Source organism: Mobula hypostoma, chromosome 6 (genome assembly GCF_963921235.1).
Source record: "Mobula hypostoma chromosome 6, sMobHyp1.1, whole genome shotgun sequence".
Lineage (NCBI taxonomy): Eukaryota > Metazoa > Chordata > Chondrichthyes > Myliobatiformes > Myliobatidae > Mobula > Mobula hypostoma.
This window is the reverse complement of record NC_086102.1, coordinates 55,735,003-55,758,052: the sequence shown is the minus strand read 5'-3', so window position 1 is coordinate 55,758,052 and position 23,050 is coordinate 55,735,003. Positions and strand designations below refer to the sequence as shown.

Here is a 23,050-nt window from a genome sequence, read left to right as displayed (position 1 = left end):
CATTAATATATATTGTAAACAACTGGGGTCCCAGCACTGAGCCTTGCGGTACCCCACTAGTCACCACCTGCCATTCTGAAAAGGTCCCGTTTATTCCCACTCTTTGCTTCCTGTCTGCTAACCAATTCTCCACCCACACCAATACCTTACCCCCAATACCGTGTGCTTTAAGTTTGCACACTAATCTCCTGTGTGGGACCTTGTCAAAAGCCTTTTGAAAATCCAAATATAGCACATCCACTGGTTCTCCCCTATCCACTCTACTAGTTACATCCTCAAAAAATTCTATGAGATTCGTCAGACATGATTTTCCTTTCACAAATCCATGCTGACTTTGTCCGATCATTTCACCGCTTTCCAAATGTGCTGTTATCACATCCTTGATAACTGACTCCGGCAGTTTGCCCACCACCGACATTAGGCTAACCGGTCTATAATTCCCCGGTTTCTCTCTCCCTCCTTTTTTAAAAAGTGGGGTTACATTAGCCACCCTCCAATCCTCAGGAACTAGTCCAGAATCTAACGAGTTTTGAAAAATTATCCCTAATGTATCCAGTATTTCTTGGGCTACTTCCTTAAGCACTCTGGGATGCAGACCATCTGGCCCTGGGGATTTATCTGCCTTCAATCCCTTCAATTTACCTAACACCACTTCCCTACTAACATGTATTTCGCTCAGTTCCTCCATCCCACTGGACCCTCTGTCCCTTACTATTTCTGGAAGATTATTTATGTCCTCCTTAGTGAAGACAGAACCAAAGTAACTATTCAATTGGTCTGCCATGTCCTTGCTCCCCATAATCAATTCACCTGTTTCTGTCTGCAGGGGACCTACATTTGTCTTTACCAGTCTTTTCCTTATTACATATCTATAAAAGCTTTTACAGTCCATTTTTATGTTCCCTGCCAGGATGAAAATGTTCACATTAGAGGTGATCTTTTGATTGTAACAAATCATCATTTGGGGAAGATATAAACCTGAAAAGATAGGTTATTTTATATTTTTCTGGCACAGCACCCTAGTGGGGAAACAGTGTGGATACTAAAGATAGTTGCTTACTTGCAGTTACAGCTTCTAAATCAAAATCTACCTGTGGTCAAATATAAGATGGATTTTCTGTACTTGTCATCTTCAAGCCACAACATGGCTGAGAGCTTTCAGCCATCACAATCCTGCCTACGTCTTTAATAGCTGGTAGCCAAATGATTTTATTTTTTGGATGCCAGGCAGTTGAAGATGCAGGGAAGCCGTTAAGCACCAACAATCATAGAAAGCTGCTAGAGCAAGGTCTTGGCTAAATGCCAAGTAAGTTCAGGCTGATCAGAAACTGCACTTTGCTGCAACCCTTGTTTGCCTTCATTCCTGAAAGTGTAAGTATTCACTTTTTCCTGTTTTGCATTTCATAGGCATTCACCAATGTTCAAGTGGATTTCCATTATTTGGATTCCTGAATGAATACCAAGACAACGTTGAGTCATTTTACCCACCATACATAACCTCATCAGGAACTGCCTAACTCATTGCCCAAAATTCATGATGTGGATGTACAGTTGGACTATGAGCACACAAAATGCTGTAAGCTAAAGTCTTTCTAATCCTTTTCAGCAGAAATGATCACAATGCAGAATATAATTTTGTGTCATAAACATGTGATTCTGTTTCAAAGGTTTCAAAGGTACATTTAACGTCAGAGAAATGTATACAGTATACACCCTGAAATGCTTTTTCTTCACACATCCACGTAAACAGAGTGCCCCCAAAGAATAGTCATAGTCATACTTTATTGATCCCGGGGGAAATTGGTTAATGAATGACAGTTAGAACCTCAAAGTCCCCTCCCGCATGTAAGTGGCAGCAGGCAACAATCCCCCCTCCCCCCAGTGGCAAAAAAAAATCAGCACCCGCCACTGAGCACTCAAATGCAAGCAAAGCAACAGCAAAGACCTAGACTTGCAGTACTACAAAGACTACATTGTTCACCCGGTATTCAATATACCACAGGCTCTCTCTCTCCCTAATAAGGGAGAAAGCTGTGACTCAGTTTTACAGCAAGAAGGGAGCATAACAAGCAACTAGCTGGTTTATGATGTTAAAAGTCCATTGCGTCACTTTTTCCAAGCCCTGTGCCCAAAGATCTCGGGTCTCTGGGCACACAGCCTTCAATCTTCCATTTTCCACAACACACCGATCTGCCCAGACACCGACCTTCTCCAGAGCCACGAGATCTCGGCCCTCCAAAGGTGAGCTGAGCTTCTTAGGCCAGGCCCTTGGCGTGCCAAATAGTGGCCAGTCATGAAACCTTGAGAGCGGGTCCCATTCTTGCAAAGAACCGTAGTCAGCATGTAACTTCAGGTCAGAGTCTTCAAATGAACAGAGTTAAACATTTTTCTGAAAAGCAAAAAATTCATTTTACTGTTTTGGAGAAGAAGAGATGAATTAGGGAGGTATTTTGCAGGAATAATAGCCTGAGTTCATTACCTTCAAGAAAAATACATTTATAATTGTATATTTTGTGGCTGGAACCAGGTGAGAAATTTTGGCAGTTCCAAAAGTGTTACCAAATTCGGAATTCTCATGTAAATTTTAGGCAGACCCATATTCTATCCTCGATCCACGCCCCTGTCCATGTTAAGTTATTACCCTCAAAGCTGTGGTATTTTATTTTGTACAACAGTTGTTCTTTTCTGGACCCTTTCAAATGCTCAGTGAACATTCAGAATAACTGCATCTGCTTGTTTCCCTTTATCTCTGTTTTCAGCAACGTCCCTCTATAAATCCTCCAATATTAATGTGTCAGACACATGTCCCTCAAAATCGCATTGTCCAATCATATCACTACTTTGCTTTGACCTGTTACAATTTGGTTCTGAGTGGTTTTATTACTTTCATGGCTATGACTGGCCTATAAATTCTTCCTTTTTTCTCTCCCCCTTTCTTTCTCCTTTTCCTGGATCATAGTAATCTACATGAGGCCTTCTAATTCATGGTGTCATTTTAAAATCTGGAAAATATTCAAATGTGATTTATGCACAGTCTCTCTGATATTTCTTGATGATATGACCACAATCTCAGTACTATCTTCAGGCTTTTATCTTCATTAATCGTACTAATTTCAAGTTCCTCATTCTCATTAGAGCTTTAGTCCTTTATTATACTTAAATGCATTTATTACATTATTTACTCAAAGGCAGACTTGAGATACTAATTTATAATTTAAACTATTTCCTTATGTGGCAATTGAGTCTTTCCACCCTCTATCTGTAACTCATCATTACTTTTGTTCTCTCTTTTTATATAATGATAGATGCTCTTTCAACTTTTTAATATATCTATTACTAGCTTGTTCTCATTTACTGTCTTCTATCTCTTCATCAATGGTGTGTTTTATCTACTTGGATAATTAAACATTCGACTTGTGAAATCTTTTCAGCAACATTATAAGCCTCTACTTTTTACATAATACTAATTTTAATTTCATTTGTTAATTATTACTGGAACGCTCTTCCAAAAAGAGAATTTCTCAGTGAAATTTATGGTAGTTGAAAATATTTTAAATTGTTTTCCATTTTCAGTACTGTTCAATTGAGTCTCCCAACCTTTCTTATCTATCATCTCTTTTGTATCCCTGTAATAGGTGATATTTAAATTCTTGACTAATTGGCTTTACTTTAAGTTCAAGATTGATGGCAAAATTCTATCACAGTGATCAATTCTCCATAGACCTTCCCTTGCTCCAAAAATTCTAATTAACTCACCTCATCATACAAGAGCCAGATCTAAAGTAGACAATTACCTTTTTAGTTCAAGATTGTTTAATGTCATTTCCAGTACACAAGTATAATGGAGAATAAAATAATTGTTACTCCAGATCTAAAGCAGCACAAAAAATAGAGTAAAGAAAACAAATTTTTTAAAAATACAATAAATATGAATACATCAGATAGTTTGTATACATTGATAAAATGACACTAGGCAGAGGAATGTCTATACAAAAGGCGACTTTAACAGGAAATGATAAAAATTGGTGGTGGATTGTGTGGAAGAGTGGTTAATCTGTGGAGGTGTTGATCAGACTTAATGATTGGGGAAAATAGCTATTTTTGAGTCTGGGGATCCTAGTGTGGATGCTACGTAGCCTCCTCCCTGACGGAGTGGGACCAGCAGTCCATGAGCAGGGCATGTGGGATCCTTCATGATGTTACCAGCCTTTTTTCAGCATCTTCCAGTATATAAATGCCTATAAAAAGTATCCACCCCTCCCCCCACCTTGGAAGTTTTCATGTTTTATTGTTTTGCAACATTGTATCAAAGTGGATTTAATTTGGCTTGTTGATACTGATCAACAGAAAAACATTCTTTCATGTTAAAGTGAAAACAGATCTCCTCAAAGTGATCTAAATTAATTACAAATATAAAAAAACAAAATAATTGATTGCATAGGTATTCACCCCCCTTTAATAAGTAACATCAAATCATCACTGGTGCAGCCAATTGGTTTTAGAAGTCACATGATTAGTTAAATGGAGATCACCATGAGCAATCAAGATGTTTGAATTCACTGTAGTAAAAATACACCTGTATCTTAAAGGTCCAACTGCTGGTGAATCAGTATCCTGGCAAAAACTACACCATAAAGCCAAAAGAACACTCCAAGCAACTCCACAAAAAAAGTTATTGAAAAGCACAAGTCAGGAGATAAATACAAGAAAATTGCCAAGTCACTGAATGTCCCTAGGAGTACAGTTGAGTCAATCATCGAGAAATGGAGAGAATATGGCACAGCTGTAAACCTGCCTAGAGCAGGCTGTCCTCAAAAACTGAGTGACCGAGCAGGAAGGGAACTAGTGAAAGAGACTATTAAGAGACCTATGACAACTCTGGAGGAGTTACAAGCTTCAGTGGCTGAGTTGGGAGAGACTGCACGTACAACTGTTGCCTGGGTGCTTCACCAGTCACAGCTTTATGGGGGTTTGAAAGCGAAAGTCACTGTTTTTAGACAAAAAACTCATGGAAATCCTGGCTAGAGTTTGCCAGAAGGTCTGTGGGAGACTCTGAGGTCAGAAGGAAGAAGGTTCTATGGTCTGATATAACCAAATTGAGCTTTCTGGCCATCAGAATAAACGCTAGCCAAACATCACACATCAACAAATACACACCATCCTACCGTGAGGCATGGTGGTGGATGCATCATGTTGTGGGGATGCTTCACTGCAGCAGGCCCTGGAAGGCTTGTGAAAGTAGAGGGCAAGATAAATGCAGCAAAATACAGAGAAATCCTGGAGGAAAACCTCTTGTAGTCTGCAAAAGAACTGTGTCTTGAGAGAAGATTTATTTTCCAGCAAGACTATGACCCCCAGCATAAAGCCAAAGCTACACAAGAATGGCTTAAAAATAAGGTTTATATTCTGGAGTGACCAAGTCAGAGTCCAGACCTCAATCCAATTAAAAATTGGTGGCTAGATTTGAAGAGGGCTGTTCACTCATTGTCTCCGTGCAACCTGACAGAGCTTGAGCAGTTTTGTAAAGAAGAATGGGGGAAAATTGCAGCTTCCAGATGTGCAAAGTTGATAGAGAGCTATCCACACAGATTCTAGGCTGTAATTGCTGCCAAAGGTGCATCTACTAAATATTGACTTGAAGTGGGTGAATACTTATGCAATCAATTATTTTGTGTTTAGTGATTAATTTGGATCACTTTGTAGAGATCTGTTTTTACCTTGATACAGAAGAGACTTCTTCTGTCGATCAGTATCAAAAAAAAGTCAAATTAAATCCACTGTGATTCAATGTTGAAAAACAATACAACATGAAAACTTCCAAGCGGGGAGATGCATAGGGCAGTTATGACTACCTGACGGAGAGCCTTGCTGTGCACCACAGTGCAGTTTCTTGTACCATGCTGTGATTCAGCATGTTAGGATGCTTTCTACTGTGCACTTGTAGAAGGATATAAGTATGGATGCACGTAGTTCAGCTTTCTTCAACCTCCTCAGAAAGTAGAAGTGTTGTGAGCTTTCATGATTGTGTAGAATGTCTTCAGGGACCATGAGCGGTTGTGTGAGATGTGCACTTCCAGAAGTTTGAAACTGCACGCTGTTTCCGCTGCTGTGCCACTGATGTAAAATGGTGTGTGTGATTTGTGGGTTCTCCTGAAGTTGATAACCATCTTCTTTGACTCGTTGACATTGAGGAAGATGTTATTTGCTTAACACCAAGCCTAGAGCTCTTTCACCTCCTCTCCATAAGCCATCTCATCATTGCTGCTGATGAGCCCTACCATTGTCATGTCATTGGTGAACTTGATGATGTGATTACTCAGGTGTTTGTCTGTACAGTCACGTGTGAACAGTGGGATCAGCATCCAGCCCCGGCGGGAGGGGGTGGTGAGGGAGGAGTGGATGTGCATCTTGGCTATCTGAGGTTGTGTGTGTTGATCTGAGGTTCAATGATGTCATCCACCAGGATGGGCAGGGGGTGCAGTTTGAAATGCATTCCATGAATTCTTCCAAACTATTTATAATTTTCCCAATAAAATATATTAATTTTAATTCTTGTGATACAATTTTCAAATAATACCTAAAATAAAATCTATATTTTGATATTTTTGCTTCACTCAGGCTTTCTTTATATTACAAAAATTCCAAGCACCTATTCTACTAAGTTCAACATTTTACATGGAAACTTAAAATGGTAACCTGAACTAAAAATCTAAAGTTTGAAACTATTAGGACCCCCAGGAAAAGGAAACAATTACACAAAATAAAGATGTAGCTACACAAAAGTATTAGGACACTGGTCAAACAAATATTTTTTGGTGTGCAATATGAATTATTATTTGAGGGATTAATGTGAAAGAGCTTAGATTAAAAGAACTAACAACGCTGTCATTTGGATATGTAGGAATTGACAACACATCATTTATAGAAGTGACAGAAGCCCTAATTTGTGTACAGGTATATTAAAGGATAGGCAGCCAATTAACTTTGCAAACGTTTTATATTTTTCTTTACTGTGGATATTCGCTAATTTATTTCCGTGAGGTTAATGGAAATGATTACTTAATGCAAATCAAACACCATGGTTGTCAGTCCTACTTTTCATCCCAGGAAACCTATTCACCCCCCGCCCCCCGCTCTTGATTATTACCTTTCATAAATGTTCATAAAGCCTTGGATAAGTAAAATATAATGCAAAACAATGTTTCAATGTGACCTCAATGAAACAACAAAGCATAAAGATCATGGTAATGAAAATTACCTGGTTAAACATGACAAATAAGAAAACATGCCTGAGAACACCAGCATTTGAACTGATACAAAATAACTCAACTTGTTGCGGTAAGGTAGGTTTGATGGTCCTGGGCAGAGGTTCTGATTGCATTGGTGGAATGGTGAAAGTTGAGGGATATTTTCATGGTGGATAAGAGGATTCATTAATTGTCAGGGAGAGGTGGGGTTGATATTTAACAGTAGGAAAGGGGATTTAATGAAGTGAGTAAATAGTGCATGGTGCAGTGGAGTTAGAAGCATTGCTGTTTCATAAATAGCAAAACAACATAAAAACAAGCGCAGGAGTAAGCCAAGTAACCCTCCAGCTTGCAGTGCCATTTAGAAATTTCATTACTGATCTAATCTTGGCCTCAACACCACTTTCCTAGTCTCTCTCCTACCCCTCCCCTCTCTTTCTGTTCATATGCCTGTCTGTCTCTGATTTGAATACATTTAATCAGTTTACCTCTGCAGCTTTCTGTGGTGAAAATGCCAAAGTTTCATGACCTTCTGAGACAGGAAATTCCTCTTCTTTTTCATCTTTAATTCAGAAACTATGCTCCATAGTTCCAAATACCCCCACAAATCTGCTATCTTCTAATGACCCACTCTGACAATCTCCCTCAGCATTGTATCTTTCAACATGATCACCTTTTATTCTTCTAAACTCCAGTAGCCTTAGGCTTAATCTGTTCAGTTTTGCTTTGCAAGTCAAGTTCTTCTCTTCTCCCCACCTCACCAGCACCATGCTTCCCAACAATCAATCTACACAACCCTCTGTATATAATTCTTTAAATACAGACAACAGAATTCCATACTGTGCTCCACATAGTCTCACCTATTCCCCTGTTTTCCCACTCCATATCCCTTGCAATAGAGGTCAAAAATCCATTCATCTTCCAAATTACTTGTTCATACCTGCTGAATTTTTGTGTTTCATATACTATTATGCTTCAGGGCGTCTACAATATTCACGGCACTTAAATAATAGTGATTGCATTCATTTTTCCAAAGTGGATAATCTCACATTTCCCATTTTATAATCCATCTGCTAATTTACAACCTGCTCATTTAACCTTACTATAACATTTTACAGGTTCTTTGTGTCTTATCACCTTTCAATTCTATCTATTCTTGTATTGTCAACAAAAGTGCTTACAGTAAATTCAATTCCTTCCTTCAAGTAATAAATAATTAAGGCCACTACTTTGTTTATATAGTATATTGAATTTGCCAAATAATTGAAATTTGTTTCTATTAACATAATAAGACTTTCTTTGGCCAGTTCAAAATTACTAATAAATTGAGGTCTCTTCTGGCACTTCCAAATTTGCGTACTTCAGAAATTAAATTATGCTAATACAATAGAATATAAGTACTCTGAATATAAGGATGAAATATACTCAATTCTGATTTGTAATGTCTTGTAATATTGTGTCTTTTTATCCATACTTTCAATTCAGGTTTGAAAGCTTTGATTTACAATTGCAAAATTGCAAACCTTCAGGTGATCAATAACGAATAGGTTTTGGGTCAAAACCCTTCATATTAAAAGAGCACTTTGCATCATTATCTTTGCCTTTTAAAGATAATGCATCATTTACCATTTAATGGTGATCAAAATACAAAACAAGAAACAATGTGGGCAAGTGTTTTATTTTATGTAAGTCTAAAATTATAGCAACTGATCTGGATATCATCCACTTTTGTATCGTCAGGGCAAATGGGATACAAACCCTGGCCCACAACTTCCAAAGCTTTTTATGCTCTGCAGCATTTTGTCATGAACTGGAAGACTGATGTATTCCACATTGTAATTGCATTTTGATATCAGAAATGCAAACATTGTTTGAGGGAACTGAAGTGATGGATAGTGATAGTGATCCACTGACTCAGCTAACAGAGACACTCTAGCAACCAGATTCAGTGTGGAGTATGTAACCTCTCCCTGTGGCCAAGTCTCTTTCTCTTGGGTGCACTGGTTTCTTCCCACACCCCAAAAATTGATCCCTGGCATCCTGACTGGTGGATTCTGGGGGGATTTTAGGGGAATATGAGAAGAATAAAACATATTATTGTAAAATTAGATGTTTGATAGTCAGAATTGACTCCGAGGTTCAAAGGGCTTGTTTCTGTGTTGTATGACTTTGTGCCTCCATGATGCATGGACAATGGCACAGAGAAGAGTCAGCACGGTTCTCCTCCACATTGCCCTTTACCTTCACAGAAAAGCTCCATCACAGCAAATAGCTACTTAATTAGTTTTAATGGTACTGGTTGAGAAGTATTTAATTAGTACCATTAAGTGCTGGCCTTAATAACAAAATATTCTCTTGCTCTCCTTTGAGTAAGTACATGGCATCTTTTGCATTCATTAAGTTTACTATGTCATTCAAGCAAAAATTCTATCACCCCTTAGTACTGTACTGAAGACTCCAAAGCAACATAGTATTCATGACAGCTCCTGTTCTGCTTTCCCTACAACTTAAATTATCCATAATGCCATTGCATTGTCAAATGTTTGCAGCCTGGAAACAACACTGTGGGTAGATACAGTAGTTGTTTGTTCATCCTTGCCATTGAGGGTGTTATGAAAAATATTCCCATACAACACTGTCCTTTTGTGGCATTTTTTCCCCAAAAAGACTTCTCACTGTCCCTTGCAGACCAGATATATTGCACATTCCTTCCCTATGTCTGTTGAAGAAAGACATTTGTTGAAGTCCACCAGAAATGAGCTATTTTTGATGATGATTGAGGGATGTGCAGTAAATGTAAGTCTTTCAAAAAGGAAATTTATACAATGAATATTGTGCTATTAAAGCTTTGAAAACCATCTGTTCATGCTTAAATCAAAACTGCTTTAATGTTACAACCAATGCATCTGTTCAAGAAATAGAAACACTAAGTAAAAGCTGTTTGTCATTTGCAGTATGACTCATAACACTAATAGTTTTTGGACCTGTAATAATATAGAGCCCTTTATTGGAAATGTGTAACTTACACCCTTGCATTTTTGTCAGATGTACATTTTGAGCATAATACAATTCCACAGTTCGGGAAACATAATTTAGCAACATCTCTCTCTGACACATTTAGATGTCAATAGCTACATGTTCCAAAGATGGTAATGATTTTTTATTTATTTGACAGTTTAATATTGCTGCATCACATAATACCTGTACTTGCACATGACATTAAGGTGGCTTATTTAATAAAACATAACATATCTATCAAATTGAAATCCCTCAGAATTTAACCATAATATTATTGAGTAGTTACTTAAGTTAACAGAAAATCTGTACAACACTTCAGAGGATATGAAACATTTGGCATTTAGACATTTAACAATTATTTCAGTTATTTTATGTAAATTCGTCCTACATCAGAAGATTGTGGTATTGCTGCTCCTAAGAATTAAAGATTATTTTTTCTTTTGTCACATATACATCGAAACATCAAAACAGAGTGAAACGCATTTTTTTGCATCAATAACCAACAGTGTCTGAGATGTGCTGGGGACAGCCCAGAAGTGTTGCTATGCTTCCAGTGCAACATAGCATACCCAACACTTACTAACCCTAACTTGTATGTCTTTGTATTGTGGGAGGAAACCAAAGCATGCAAAGAAAACCCACACAGTCATGGAGAGAACGTACAAATTACTTACACACAGCAGAGGTGGAATTGCACCCCGATCTTACATCTGGCGTTGTAAAGTATTACACTAACCACTATGCTACCATGCTGCCCTAAAACTGACTCAAAGATACATTGGCTGAAAATGGAGAAATTCCTCTGGTTGCAATGACCAGGGAAATGATTAATGTCTCATTATTTCAAGTTCTTTGAGAAATATATAAATACAAAAGAAAGCTAAAATTTTCCCTCAGGATTATGAGGTAAACCATTATTCAAAGTCTGTGAACTTTATGGACTCATTATCTCAATAATTAATGATTATTGCCGAAAATGGAAAACCATTTCATTGCCCTTTAGAATAAATTACTGCTACATCAACACAGATACACTACTTTAAAATGTGAGTACCTGTAACAATATGCCCTTCTTGATATACAGCCTAAATTTGTGGCCTCCATTTCATGTTCCCGGCAAGTGAAATGTGGTTTTAGAGGCATCTACCATATGGAATAAAAATCTGCATTTTTATTATCATCCCCTAAAAAGACCATCAAGCGCAAGGCAAGACAACGTTTAAAACACTTTTAATACACTTCTCTTTCTGTTTCAAACCTAAACAATAGATTCTTATGATATAAAATCATTTTAAAACACACTTCTGCGAATTGTTATGAAAAATTATGCTTTACTTTGTTTATAGGTAACTTTGCTCGGTGCATTGAAGATTTAGTTACGAATTTTAGCCTTGGTTGCACTCAGCCACTATGTATGTACAATTAGTATACACTGGGAACTGAATTTCCTAATGGCTGTACTTCTCACTTTAGGGCAAGGAAATGAATATGGAACATTCACTGACATATCACTAAAGACAAATCTTACCAAAATCCACCAATTAACCAGGATCCATAGACCAAATGCAAATGTTTTCTCAGCATGAGTGCTGGAGGAGGTTTTGCAGAAAGATAAACAGATGACCAGAGACAAGAACAGAAAGCACAGTTCCCTGATGACACAGTTGGCAGGGTGGTGAGGAAGGTTTATGCTATGATTGCCTCTATCAGAATACAGCTGTACAAGACATTGGTGAGACAGTGTGCAGTTTTGGAAGCTTTGGTATAGGAAGGGCGTAATTAAGTTAGAGAGGGTGCAGATAAGATTCACAAGGATTGGAATCTTGAGTTATAAGGAAAAATACAAAAGGCTGGGACTGTATTGCTTGGAGTGTTGAGGTTGAGTGGTGACTTTACAAAGACATATAAAGTTATCAGGGCCATTGACAGGGTATACTGTCACAGCTTTTTACCCCAGGATAGGTATGTCCAAATCTACAGGTGAGAGGTGAAAGATTGAATGGGGAATTAAGAGGAAAGTCTTTCACATGGTGGATGGTGGGCATATGGAACAAGCTGTTAGAAGAAGTTATGGAGGCACTGACAATACCAATTTTTTTGAAGATTTTTAGACAGGTACATAGAAAAGAAAGGTTTAGGAAAATGGGCAAACACAGTCAAATGGGACTAGCTCAGGTAGGCACTTTGGACTTAAGGTTCTGTTTCCCTGTGCCATGGCTCTATGACAGGAAGACACTTGATTCTCATCGGTTGAATAACACATTTGAGTATTTCTTTATACTAAAATATTTCCACCTAGGATCAAGTGATTAAAACAACTGAGTATTATTTCTTCATGAAAGCCACATTTGATTGTATCAGGGGAGCTCTGCAATTCTATTCCTTACCAATGTATTGGGCAAGTAAACTGGAGTAGATTCATTGCTTGATTTCTATAAATATATATATCGTACATTCTGGTTAATTGGGACACATTGGAACCAGTTGGCCCAATTAAGCAGCTGCCACAATTAGCTGAAGTTTCATAGAAATAGTTAGATATAAAAAGACAAACTACCATTTAACTGAGTAATAATTTATGTACTGTATTTAAATGAAATACAGAACAAATTAAAACCCTACCAAAACCTCTACAGTACTATAAAACTGTCTATTAGTTCCTAATAGTTATCAACAGAGGAATTCATCTGCTGGGTTCTTACGATTGACTGTAAATGAACAAAATCAGTGCAGGCACCTTGTGCGAATAAAGGATTGCCTTCATACAATGCTTTAGATGATTGCATTCTCCAAATCTTCATTTTAATTGTAACATTGAAAATGATTGTCAATACCTTCAAATTCTTCATAGCTCCTAACTTGTTAAAGTAGTGACCATAAGACCATAAGATATAGGAGCAGAAGTCGGCCATTTGGCCCATTGAGTCTGATCCACCAGTCAATCATGGGCTGATCCAATTCTTCCAGTCATCCCCACTCCCCTGCCTTCTCGCCATACCCTTTGATGACCTGGCTAATCAAGAACCTGTCTATCTCTGCCTTAAATACACCCAATGACTTGGCCTCCACAGCTACTCATGGCAACAAATTCCATAGATTTACCAACCTCTGACTAAAGTAATTTCTGTGCATCTCTATTCTAAATGAACATCTTTCAATCCTGAAGTCATGCCCTCTTGTCCTAGACTCCCCTACCATGGGAAATAACTTTGCCATATCTAATCTGTTCAGGCCTTTTAACATTTGGAATGTTTCTATGAGATTCCCGCTCATTCTCCTGAACTCCAGGAAATACAGCCCAAGAGCTGCCAGACGTTCCTCATATGGTAACCCTTTCATTCCTAGAATCACTCTCGTGAATCTTCTCTGAACCCTCTCCAGTCTCGGTACACCCTTTCTAAAATAAGGAGCCCAAAACTGCACACAATACTCTAAGTGTGGTCTCAACATCACATCCCTGCCCTTACACTAAAAGCATTTTTAAGTATATAAAGGGTAAAAGAGAGTCGAAGGTGACGGGAGGAGAAGATGGCGGCACGACGCAGCTCGCAGCGGCCACTCCAGTGGCGGTGTCTGTTATTTGTAAAGTAGGGTGCCGTGCACAATCCTAATTTGATGGAGGCGGACGTGAGAGCACGGAAGAACATCTGGAGAAACTTCTGAAATGCCCGCTTCGCTGCTGCGGCTACTGTGTGGTCCGGAATCTCCAGAGAAGGCCCCGAATCCTCGGCTTTGCTTGTTGCTCAGCGACCGGGGCAGGGTCAAAGCGCTCGGCAGAGGATGGTGCTTGGAGAGGCTGTATCGGAGGGGCTGGTCAGAGGCACAAAGTTTTCGGACAGACTCAGAGTCGGCTGCAGTTGGGTGCTTCCAATGCATCGGCAAGTTGTTGGCACTTGGAGGTTCATGGCAGGGAGAGTTTCTCCCTTCTGCCGCCTGTGTTAGATGATGAGTCAATCAGGACTTTGACACTTTTTTTTACTGTGCCCATGGTCTGTTCTTTATCAAATTATGGTATTGCTTTGCATTGTTGTAACTATACGTTATAATTATGTGCTTTTGTCAGTTTTAGTCTTGGTTTGTCCTGTTTTTTTTGTGATATCATTCTGGAGGAACATTGTATCATTTTTTAATGCATGCATTTCTAAATGACAATAAATGAGGACTGAATGTCTTCATAATCTAATCTAATCTAATATTCTATACCTCTAGAAATGAATGCCAACATTACATTCACCACCTTCACCACCATCTCAAACTGGAGGTTAACCTTTAGGGTATCCTGCACAAGGACTCCCAAATCCTTTTGTATCTCTGCATTTTGAATTCTCTCCCCACCTAAATAGTAGTCTGCTTGTTTATTTCTTCCAGCAAAGAGCATGACCATATACTTTCCAGCATTGTATTTCATTTGCCACTTCTTTGCCTATTCTCCTAAACTATCTACTTCTCTCTGCAGGCTCTCTGTTTCCTCAACAGTACCCGCTCCTCCACCTATCTTTGTATCATCAGCAAATTTAACCACAAATCCATTAATCCCATAGTCCAAATCATTGACATACATCGTAAAAACCAGCTGTCACAGCATAGACCCCTGTGGAAATCCACTGGTAACCGGCCGCCAGCCAGAATAGGACCCCCTTTATTCTCACTCTGTTTTCTGCTGATCAGCCAATGCTCCACCCATGCTAGTAACTCCCCTGTAATTCCATGGGCTCTTATTTTGCTAAGCAGCCTCATGTATGGCACATTGTCAAAGGCCTTCTGAAAATCCAAGTACACCACATCTGCTACATCTCCTTTGTTTACCCTGCTTGTAATTTCCTCAAAAAATTGCAGTAGGTTAGTCAGGAAGGATCTTCCTTTCAGGAAACCAAGCTGGCTTTGGCCTATCTTGCCATGTGCCTCCAGGTATTCCGTAATCTCATCCCTAACAATCGATTCCAATAACTTCCCAACCATTGACGTCTGGCGGACAGGTCTATTGTTACCTTTCTGCTGCCTCACACCCTTCTTAAATAGCAGAGTAACATTTGCAATTTTCCAGTCATCCAGTACAATGCCAGTATCTATCAATTCTTGAAAGATCATTGTTAATGCCTCCTCAATCTCTCCAGCTACTTCCTTCAGAACCCGAGGGTGCATTCCATCAGGTCCAGGAGATTTATCCACCCTCAGACCATTAAGCTTCCTGAGCGCCTTCTCGGTCATAATTTTCACTGCACATACTTCACTCCCCTGACACTCTTGAATGTCCTGTATACTGCAGATGTCTTCCACTGTGAACACTGATGCAAAATACACATTCAGTTCCTCTGCCATCTCTGCATCTCTCATAACAATATCCCCAGCATCATTTTCTATTGGTCCTATATCTACCTTCGACTTTCTTTTACCCTTTATATACTTAAAAAAGCTTTTAGTATCTTCTTTGATATTAGTTGCCACCTTCCTTTTATAATCCATCTTTTCCTTCTTAATGACTTTCTTGGTTTCCTTCTGTAAGTTTTTAAAAGCTTCCCAATCCTCTATCTTCCCACTAGCTTTGGCTTCCTTGTATGTCCTCTCTTTTGCTTTTACTTTGGCTCTGACTTCACTTGTCAGCCACGGTAGTGTCCTCCTTCCATTCGAAAATGTGTTCGTATTTAGAATATATCTGTCTTGCACTTCCCTCATTTTTTGCAGAAACTCCAGCCATTGTTGCTCTGCTGTCCTTCCTGCTGGTGTCTCTTTCCAGGCAACCTTGACCAGTTCCCCTCTCGTGCCATTGCAATTTCCTTTATTCCACTGAAATACCGACACATTGAAATTTAGTTTCTCCTTCTCAAATTTCAAAGTGAACTCGATCATATTGTGATCATTGTTCCCTAAGGGTTCCTTAACCTTAAGCTCTCTTACAACCGCCGGATCATTGCACAGCATCCAATCCAGCACAGCCTATCCCCTAGTGGGCTCAACAACAAGCTGTTCTAAAAAGCCATCCCTCAGACATTTTACAAATTCTCTCTCTTGAGGTCCAGTATGGCCTGGATTTCCAATCCACTTTCATGTTAAAATCCCCAACCGATTGTCATGACATTGCCTTTTTGACACGCCCTTTTTTATCTCCTGCTGTATTTTGTAATCCACATCCTGGCTGCTGTTTGGAGGCCTGGATACAACTGCCACTAGGGTCATTTCTTAACTCAGCCCATAGAGACTCTGCACCTTCTGATCCTATGTCATCCCTTTCTAACGATTTGTTTAATTTTCCCTCCCAGTCATTTCTGGCATATCCAAGCTTGAATGCTTGAAACCACAGTAAGCAAAGCATTTCCGAATTGTCTCACTGCTTATTTTTCACCAGCTACTAGTGACAAAAAAATCACTGCCTTTTGAACAGGAACACATGCTACTAATGTTGTTTAAAAACTGATCGCTCCATGCACTGTGTAGCGTCTAACAGCCACGCAAGTACATGCAACTGACGCAAGTTAGAAACTCTTCAGCAACAGTCTCCTACCCCAATTAAACAGCACAGCAGCGCAGTAACCAAAGGGAGTCCCAGCTACTTCCTCAATTTCTTTTGTTCGTTATGAGTTGTCCCAAATAAATGGCTGTTCCAATTAACTAATGGCCTGATTAACCGGAATCCACAGTGTATATATGTATATGTGTGTGCGTATATGTATGGGATATATGGTGTATGTATGTGTGTGTGTGTGTGTCTATATATATATATATATATATCATTCTTCTTTGTGTCTGTGTTCACACTCTAAGCTTTGCAGATTTTCACTGATTTTAATGAATAATTGATACAGCTCATATTCTCTTAAGTAGGAAAGGGTTTAATTATTTTAATATTCAGCTAGCAGGCAACGTTGTTCTACTTACCCTGCACATCAAAGCTGGATATCCAGGAAACTGCTATGAAAATTTTATCATGCAACAATTTATCATTTTAACCCACCTAATTTAGAATGACATTCCAATATTTAATTAACAGTTATAGCTATGCCTGCATGATAACTCCAGTAAAATATTCAGAGAGGAATAGCAGATACAGTGATGCCTTTGCGACTGATATAAGCCACAGAAATTCCCATGTCTTGATTTACCTGCTCATATAAATTTGAGGTGGTCCCTTTATGAAGACCAGTAACAGTGCCAAGGATTATTGTAGCTTTATGCAGTTATAATGAAGTCACGAAGGATGGTATACTATTTCCAGAAACTTTGCAAGATGATGAGGAGGAGGAAGTCAATGATCTCCCTCTTTCAAGAGTAAAACAAGTAGAAGCTAAGGATATGCATGAGTATAGCAAGCAGCCAGAGAAAGGAGAACATGGCTAATACACAGTAAATAAGCTTGCTTTCACTATAAATATATATTTCATGCCTGCCAGTCCTCCCCACACAAACTCAAAATTCCTTCCTGTCAAAGACTGTTGCCAAGTTCTTTGAGAAGAGTTTACAATTCCTTGCTATTATCATACCATTAGAGAAAGAAATGAATACAGAACTCTGCACACATTTGTTGGTACCAGATGGTACAAACCTTAATTTTAATGATTTTTGACTTTAACTCTAAAAAGACAGTTTGCTCACTATTCGTCAAGTAAGTAAAACAAACATCCAAATATGGTTGATGATGGGATATAAAATGCTTTAAAACTGTTATCCATATTTCTGAATTCCTCCAAGGACTTATCTGAATTACCTCCTCCATCTCTCCATGCTTTCTGAACTTCTCCCTATTCTGGTTTCTTCTGCATCCTGATTTTCATCATTACAGAGCTACACCTTCAACTGCAAATTGCATCCATAGACCTCCCTGCCAGACTTTCCTGCTAAGAAGCTCCTTAAAACCTACCTGCTTAATCAAGCAAAAACAGAAGATCTGGAATAACTCACCGGTCAAGCAGCATTGGTGAAAAATAAAACTTGTGATCATTGTGCTATGATGAAGAGTTTCAACCCAAAATTAAAACTTCTTCCCTTTCTACAGATGTTGCCTGAATCCTTCAGTTCTTCAAGCAGACTCAAGAGACTTTAGATACTGGAATCCAGAGCAGTAAACAATCTGCTGGAGGAACTCAATGGGGTGAGCAGCATCAGTGGGAGGAAAGGAACCTTTGACATTTCTGGTTGAATGGCCAGGTGTCAACCTAAAGTAATGACAATTAATTTCCTCCCGTAGATACCATTCCACATGCCGAGCTTCTACAACTTGTTCTTCAGCATTTGTGTCTGTTTCGAATTCTAGCATCTGCAGTGATTTGCAATTCATTACCAGTTAGTCCAGCTTTTTAGTTACCTTTCCTTTAGTGGGTCAAAATCAGATTTGACTTGCCATTTCATTTATGAAGCATCTTGGGACATTTACTGTGACTATATAAATATAGAATGTTGATCTTACAGAACGTATTGAGTAGAAAAGTGCCAACTAGCCAATCCACTTTGAAGACCTATACGACCAACAGGCTGGAGTATTCAATGACATCTTCAGCTTCTCACAGCTGCAGTCTAAGTTTCCCACCTGCTTCAAAAAGGCAGCAATCATACTGGTGCCCAAGGAAAGCAAGATGAGCTGCCTCAGCAACCATCAAGCCATTACACTCACATCTATTGTAATGAACTACCATAAGAGGTTAGTTATAGCTAGAATTAACTCCTGTCTGAGTAAGGACCTGGACCACAGTAATTCGCATACTGCAGCAACAGATCTAATTCAAGTGTAATCTCATTGGCTCTCAGTTCGACTTTGGAGCACTTAAAGAACAGCAAAGCAAACAACAAGCAGTTGATAATTCTTTACAACCCCATGTTCAATACCACCAAATTCTCAGAATTATTCATGAAGCTCCTCTACCCGGTCTTCTGTAGCTCTCTCTGCAACTGGATCCTCGATTTCCTGATCAGGAGACAAGCGTCAGTATAAATCAGTGATAACATGACCTCACTGACTACCAACACAGGTAAACATGTATGATCCATGCATAGCCCACAGCTCTACTTGCTTTATACTTGTGCCTTAATGGATAAGTACAGATTAAGCACAATTATACATTCACAGATAGCCCACAGTTGTTGATAAAATCTCCGGTGGCAATAAGGAGGCATATAGGAGTGAGAAAGATAGCTGATTGAGTAGTTTGGTAACAATAATCTCACACTTAACATCAGCAAGACCAAGGAATTGACTCAGGACTTCAGGAAAGAAAAGGTAGGGAAAACTCAAGGTCAGCGGTAGAAAGAATGAGCCGTTTCAAGTTCCTGGGCATCAACATCTCCAATTCATTGGTCTAATCAAGAAGAAGTCATGCAAGGGGTTCTAGCTTATTAGCAGTTTGAAGAGATTTGATATGTCACCAAAAAGTCTTGCAAATTTTCTATAGACGTGCAGTGGAGAACATTCCAACTTCTTGCATCACAGTCTGGCAAGGAGGCTCGAATGTACAAGATCACAAGAGGCTACACAAGGATATAGACTGCTACTATATCATGGATCCATCCCTCCCTACCATTAAGATCCTCTTCAAGAAGCAGTGCCTCAAGAAGGTACCATCTATCACTAATGACTCTCACCATCAGGACATGCCTTCTTCTCAAAGCTATCATTAGAAAGGAGATACAGGAGCCTGAAGACACATATTCATTGATCAGGAGCAGCTGCTTCCACTCCATCATTAGATTTCTGAACAACCCATTAAACCCAAGAACAATATTGTTTCTTTTTTTTTTGCACTATTTATTTTGTAATTTATAGTAATTTTATATCTTTGCCATAAAACAATACATTTCATATCAAGTAAGACAGTGATAATAAACCTGATTCTGATTCCAATTCTATGATAGCAGCTTTTGAGCTCCAACCAAGCTTCAGTTGCTAGGAAACCTCCAAGCTTAATACTGATCTCCCAAGTTTTTCAGTCTGCTATCAATTTCCTGCAGAAAAAAAATTATGTAAGATCAGGATTTTCATCTGTTGCACCATATCTGTTTGCATTTTTGTAGCATTGCTTTCAGCCTCCTTTGGAAACAAAGAAGACATGTTAAGAGTACATGGGCAGCATGGAGAATTTTTCTGATATGTCATCATATATCCAATGATGAAAGTATGGACTGCCCTTTTATAATGATGCATCTGGAGATTAGTAGTTGTGAAAGAGGTTTTCAGTAAGGAGGAAGCCCCTATACTTGCAGAAATACCTTTGAAAATTTGAGTTCAACAGATAAATAATGGATGGCATTAGTTGGACTCATTCAACAGAAACCAGTTTTTATTTTATATAATCATTTGGTGGCCAATCAAGAGGATGCTGTCCAAGTTGCATGCCATCTTGGACAACGTCTCCCATCCACTACATAATGTACTGGTTCGGCACAGGAGTACATGCAGCCAGAGACTCATTCCTCCGAGATGCAGCACAGAGCGTCATAGGAGGTCATTCCTACCTGTGGCCATCAAACTTTACAACTCCTCTCTTGGAGGGTCAGACACCCTGAGCCAATAGGCTGGTCCTGGACTTATTTCCTGGCATAATTTACATATTACTATTTAACTATTTATGGTTTTATTACTATTATTTATAGTGCAACTGTAACGAAAACCAATTTCCCCCGGGATCAATAAAGTATGACTATGACTATGACAAACATTCTTCTGGGATTTTGACCTTCATTCCTGGGCAGACTGCAAACACATCCACCTGAAACTGAAAGGTGCCTTCTTCAAGTTGGTAGATTGTATTTCAATGACATTATGGCACTGACATTACATCTTTAACCAATGAACTCAGCATGTAAATTTAGGATAGAAGGTCAGAAGAGGAATAATTTTGCTTTCTTTGTCAGATGAGGAGAGATAGACATTCTTCGCCTGGACCCACAGAAAAATTAGCACTGGTTTCTGTGTGGGCATATGCAGCCTGTGCGAGATACATTGTCCAAGCTAGAAGGATTGATCTTCCCTTGATCGTCCCTATTGCTCTATGTAATATTGCCATGTGTATGGAAGGAGCACTGTTTCTGCTCTGATATTTCCTGGGGCCCAAGCTTCCCTCTATAATCAACACTAATGAAATTCAAGGCTTTGGCAACTTCATCTTCCTTGCTTGTAGATTAATTACATTGGGTCAATATTGTTGAAAAGCAGTTTCCACAAATCCAGCAACTTAATAGCACATAACCTAAACTGACCTGCTGAGTTCCTAAAGCACTTTGTGTGTGTTACTTAATAGCATAGATCTTTAACACATTACTGAACTATTTGGGCACTCTAGTGATTTGTTCTTAAGGTCCTCTTTTAGCTAAAGCAAGATTCTGAGCATAACCTTTCCTTCAGGACACCAGCTGCCATCTGATCAATTAATTCTCTGTTCCTGACAATCACACAAGCCTATACAAACTACCAGAATACTATTAATCAGATAGATGGAATGAAAGCAGGAGAACAATGAGTTGTTTGGTAGGTATGTGTGAAAATAACTCTACCAATGAAATTTGAGAAATCTATTTTGTTCTCCAGATTAATAAAATTTATTTCCAGCTTTATTCTTTCACATATTGATTGCTCCATCTCACTTAGAGGCAAGAAGTATTTCAAGACCTTGTAGTGGTCCTTAATCACTAGGAAGACTTTCTTGAAAGTCATATCTCGAAAATGATAGAATAAGTAATCAGGCATAGTGTATCTGGTTCAGAATCTTAAAGTTCATTTTTGTGCCACTAAATAGACTTTCCAACAAAGCAGCTACCATGAATATTGTGCAAAGAAAATGTTGTTCTCTGTAAATGGCAAACAATTTTCTAAAACCAAAAAGCAAGGGCCACTTTTGCCTACCAGCATTTGAAATGTTCTGGGTCAAATTTGTCAAAATGCGTAATTCTCACAGAATGAGTGCATTTTTTGATATCTACATATAAAATGCCAGAAACAGCACATATTTTATAATTACACCCCCAAGTGATCCAATTTCTAACTTAAAATATTTTCTATCTCCATTATTAAGTGGAACTCCAACATGAAAGTACACTGCCATGTCACCAAATGGGTGCTTTGGATTGAGAAAGTGGGTGACACCTCTTCCTTTGCATTTTGCATGTTTTTGTCCTTGTATTCAGGGACAGTGGGTAGAACGTTATGTTTGGCAACCTAGGTACCCATGGGTTCACATTATTTCAGGAATGCCTTTGAGATGACTGCAAACTGATTAGCTTCCAGTATCAATAATGCTAGTACAGGAGCAGAAGTAAGAATATCTGTAGCAAATCATAAATTCAAGAGATTCTGAAGATGCTGGAAATCCAGAGTTACATACAAAATGCTGGAAGAACTCAGCAGGTTAGGCAGCATCCATGGAAAAGAATAGATGTCGATTGTTTATTCCTTTCCATGGATGCTGCCTGACCTGCTGAGTTCCTCCTGTATTTTGTATTTTGCTACTCAAAATAACTGTAGCATCAGCTTGGGCAATGGAGGTTCTGTATATGGCCTGGGAGACAGGATAGATTTCTTCTGAATATGTTTTGCCTCCAGGCTTTGGCTCTGTCTGACATTCAGAAAACATGACCTGTAATTCCAGTGGTGTCCTCTCTTGTGCCAACTCATAGAGAAGTTGCTGTTAGAAGGAGAGGATATTTTAGTGTACTATCCCAGTCAGAGACACCAATAATATCCAAAACATAATGAAATTTTCAATTGAAATTCAGTTCTATTCACTTTAATTCAGCACAATATTCCCTTGTCAATGCCCAGGGATCCTACAGTGACTTCAAGGTAAAAAAAAACTCTTCATTTATAT

The 23,050-nt window shown here is 38.8% G+C and overlaps 1 long non-coding RNA gene across 1 annotated transcript in view; it reads right to left on the bottom strand.

Annotated features, from left to right (window-relative positions):
* Nucleotides 1-1,254: 1,254 nt before the first annotated feature.
* LOC134347549 (uncharacterized) overlaps nucleotides 1,255-23,050 on the bottom strand; it is a 46,705-nt gene continuing 24,909 nt past the window's right edge. Inside the window, exon 3 of the long non-coding RNA XR_010018184.1 lies at nucleotides 1,255-2,389. This is a non-coding gene — a long non-coding RNA (uncharacterized LOC134347549). The remainder of the gene's footprint in view (nucleotides 2,390-23,050) is intronic.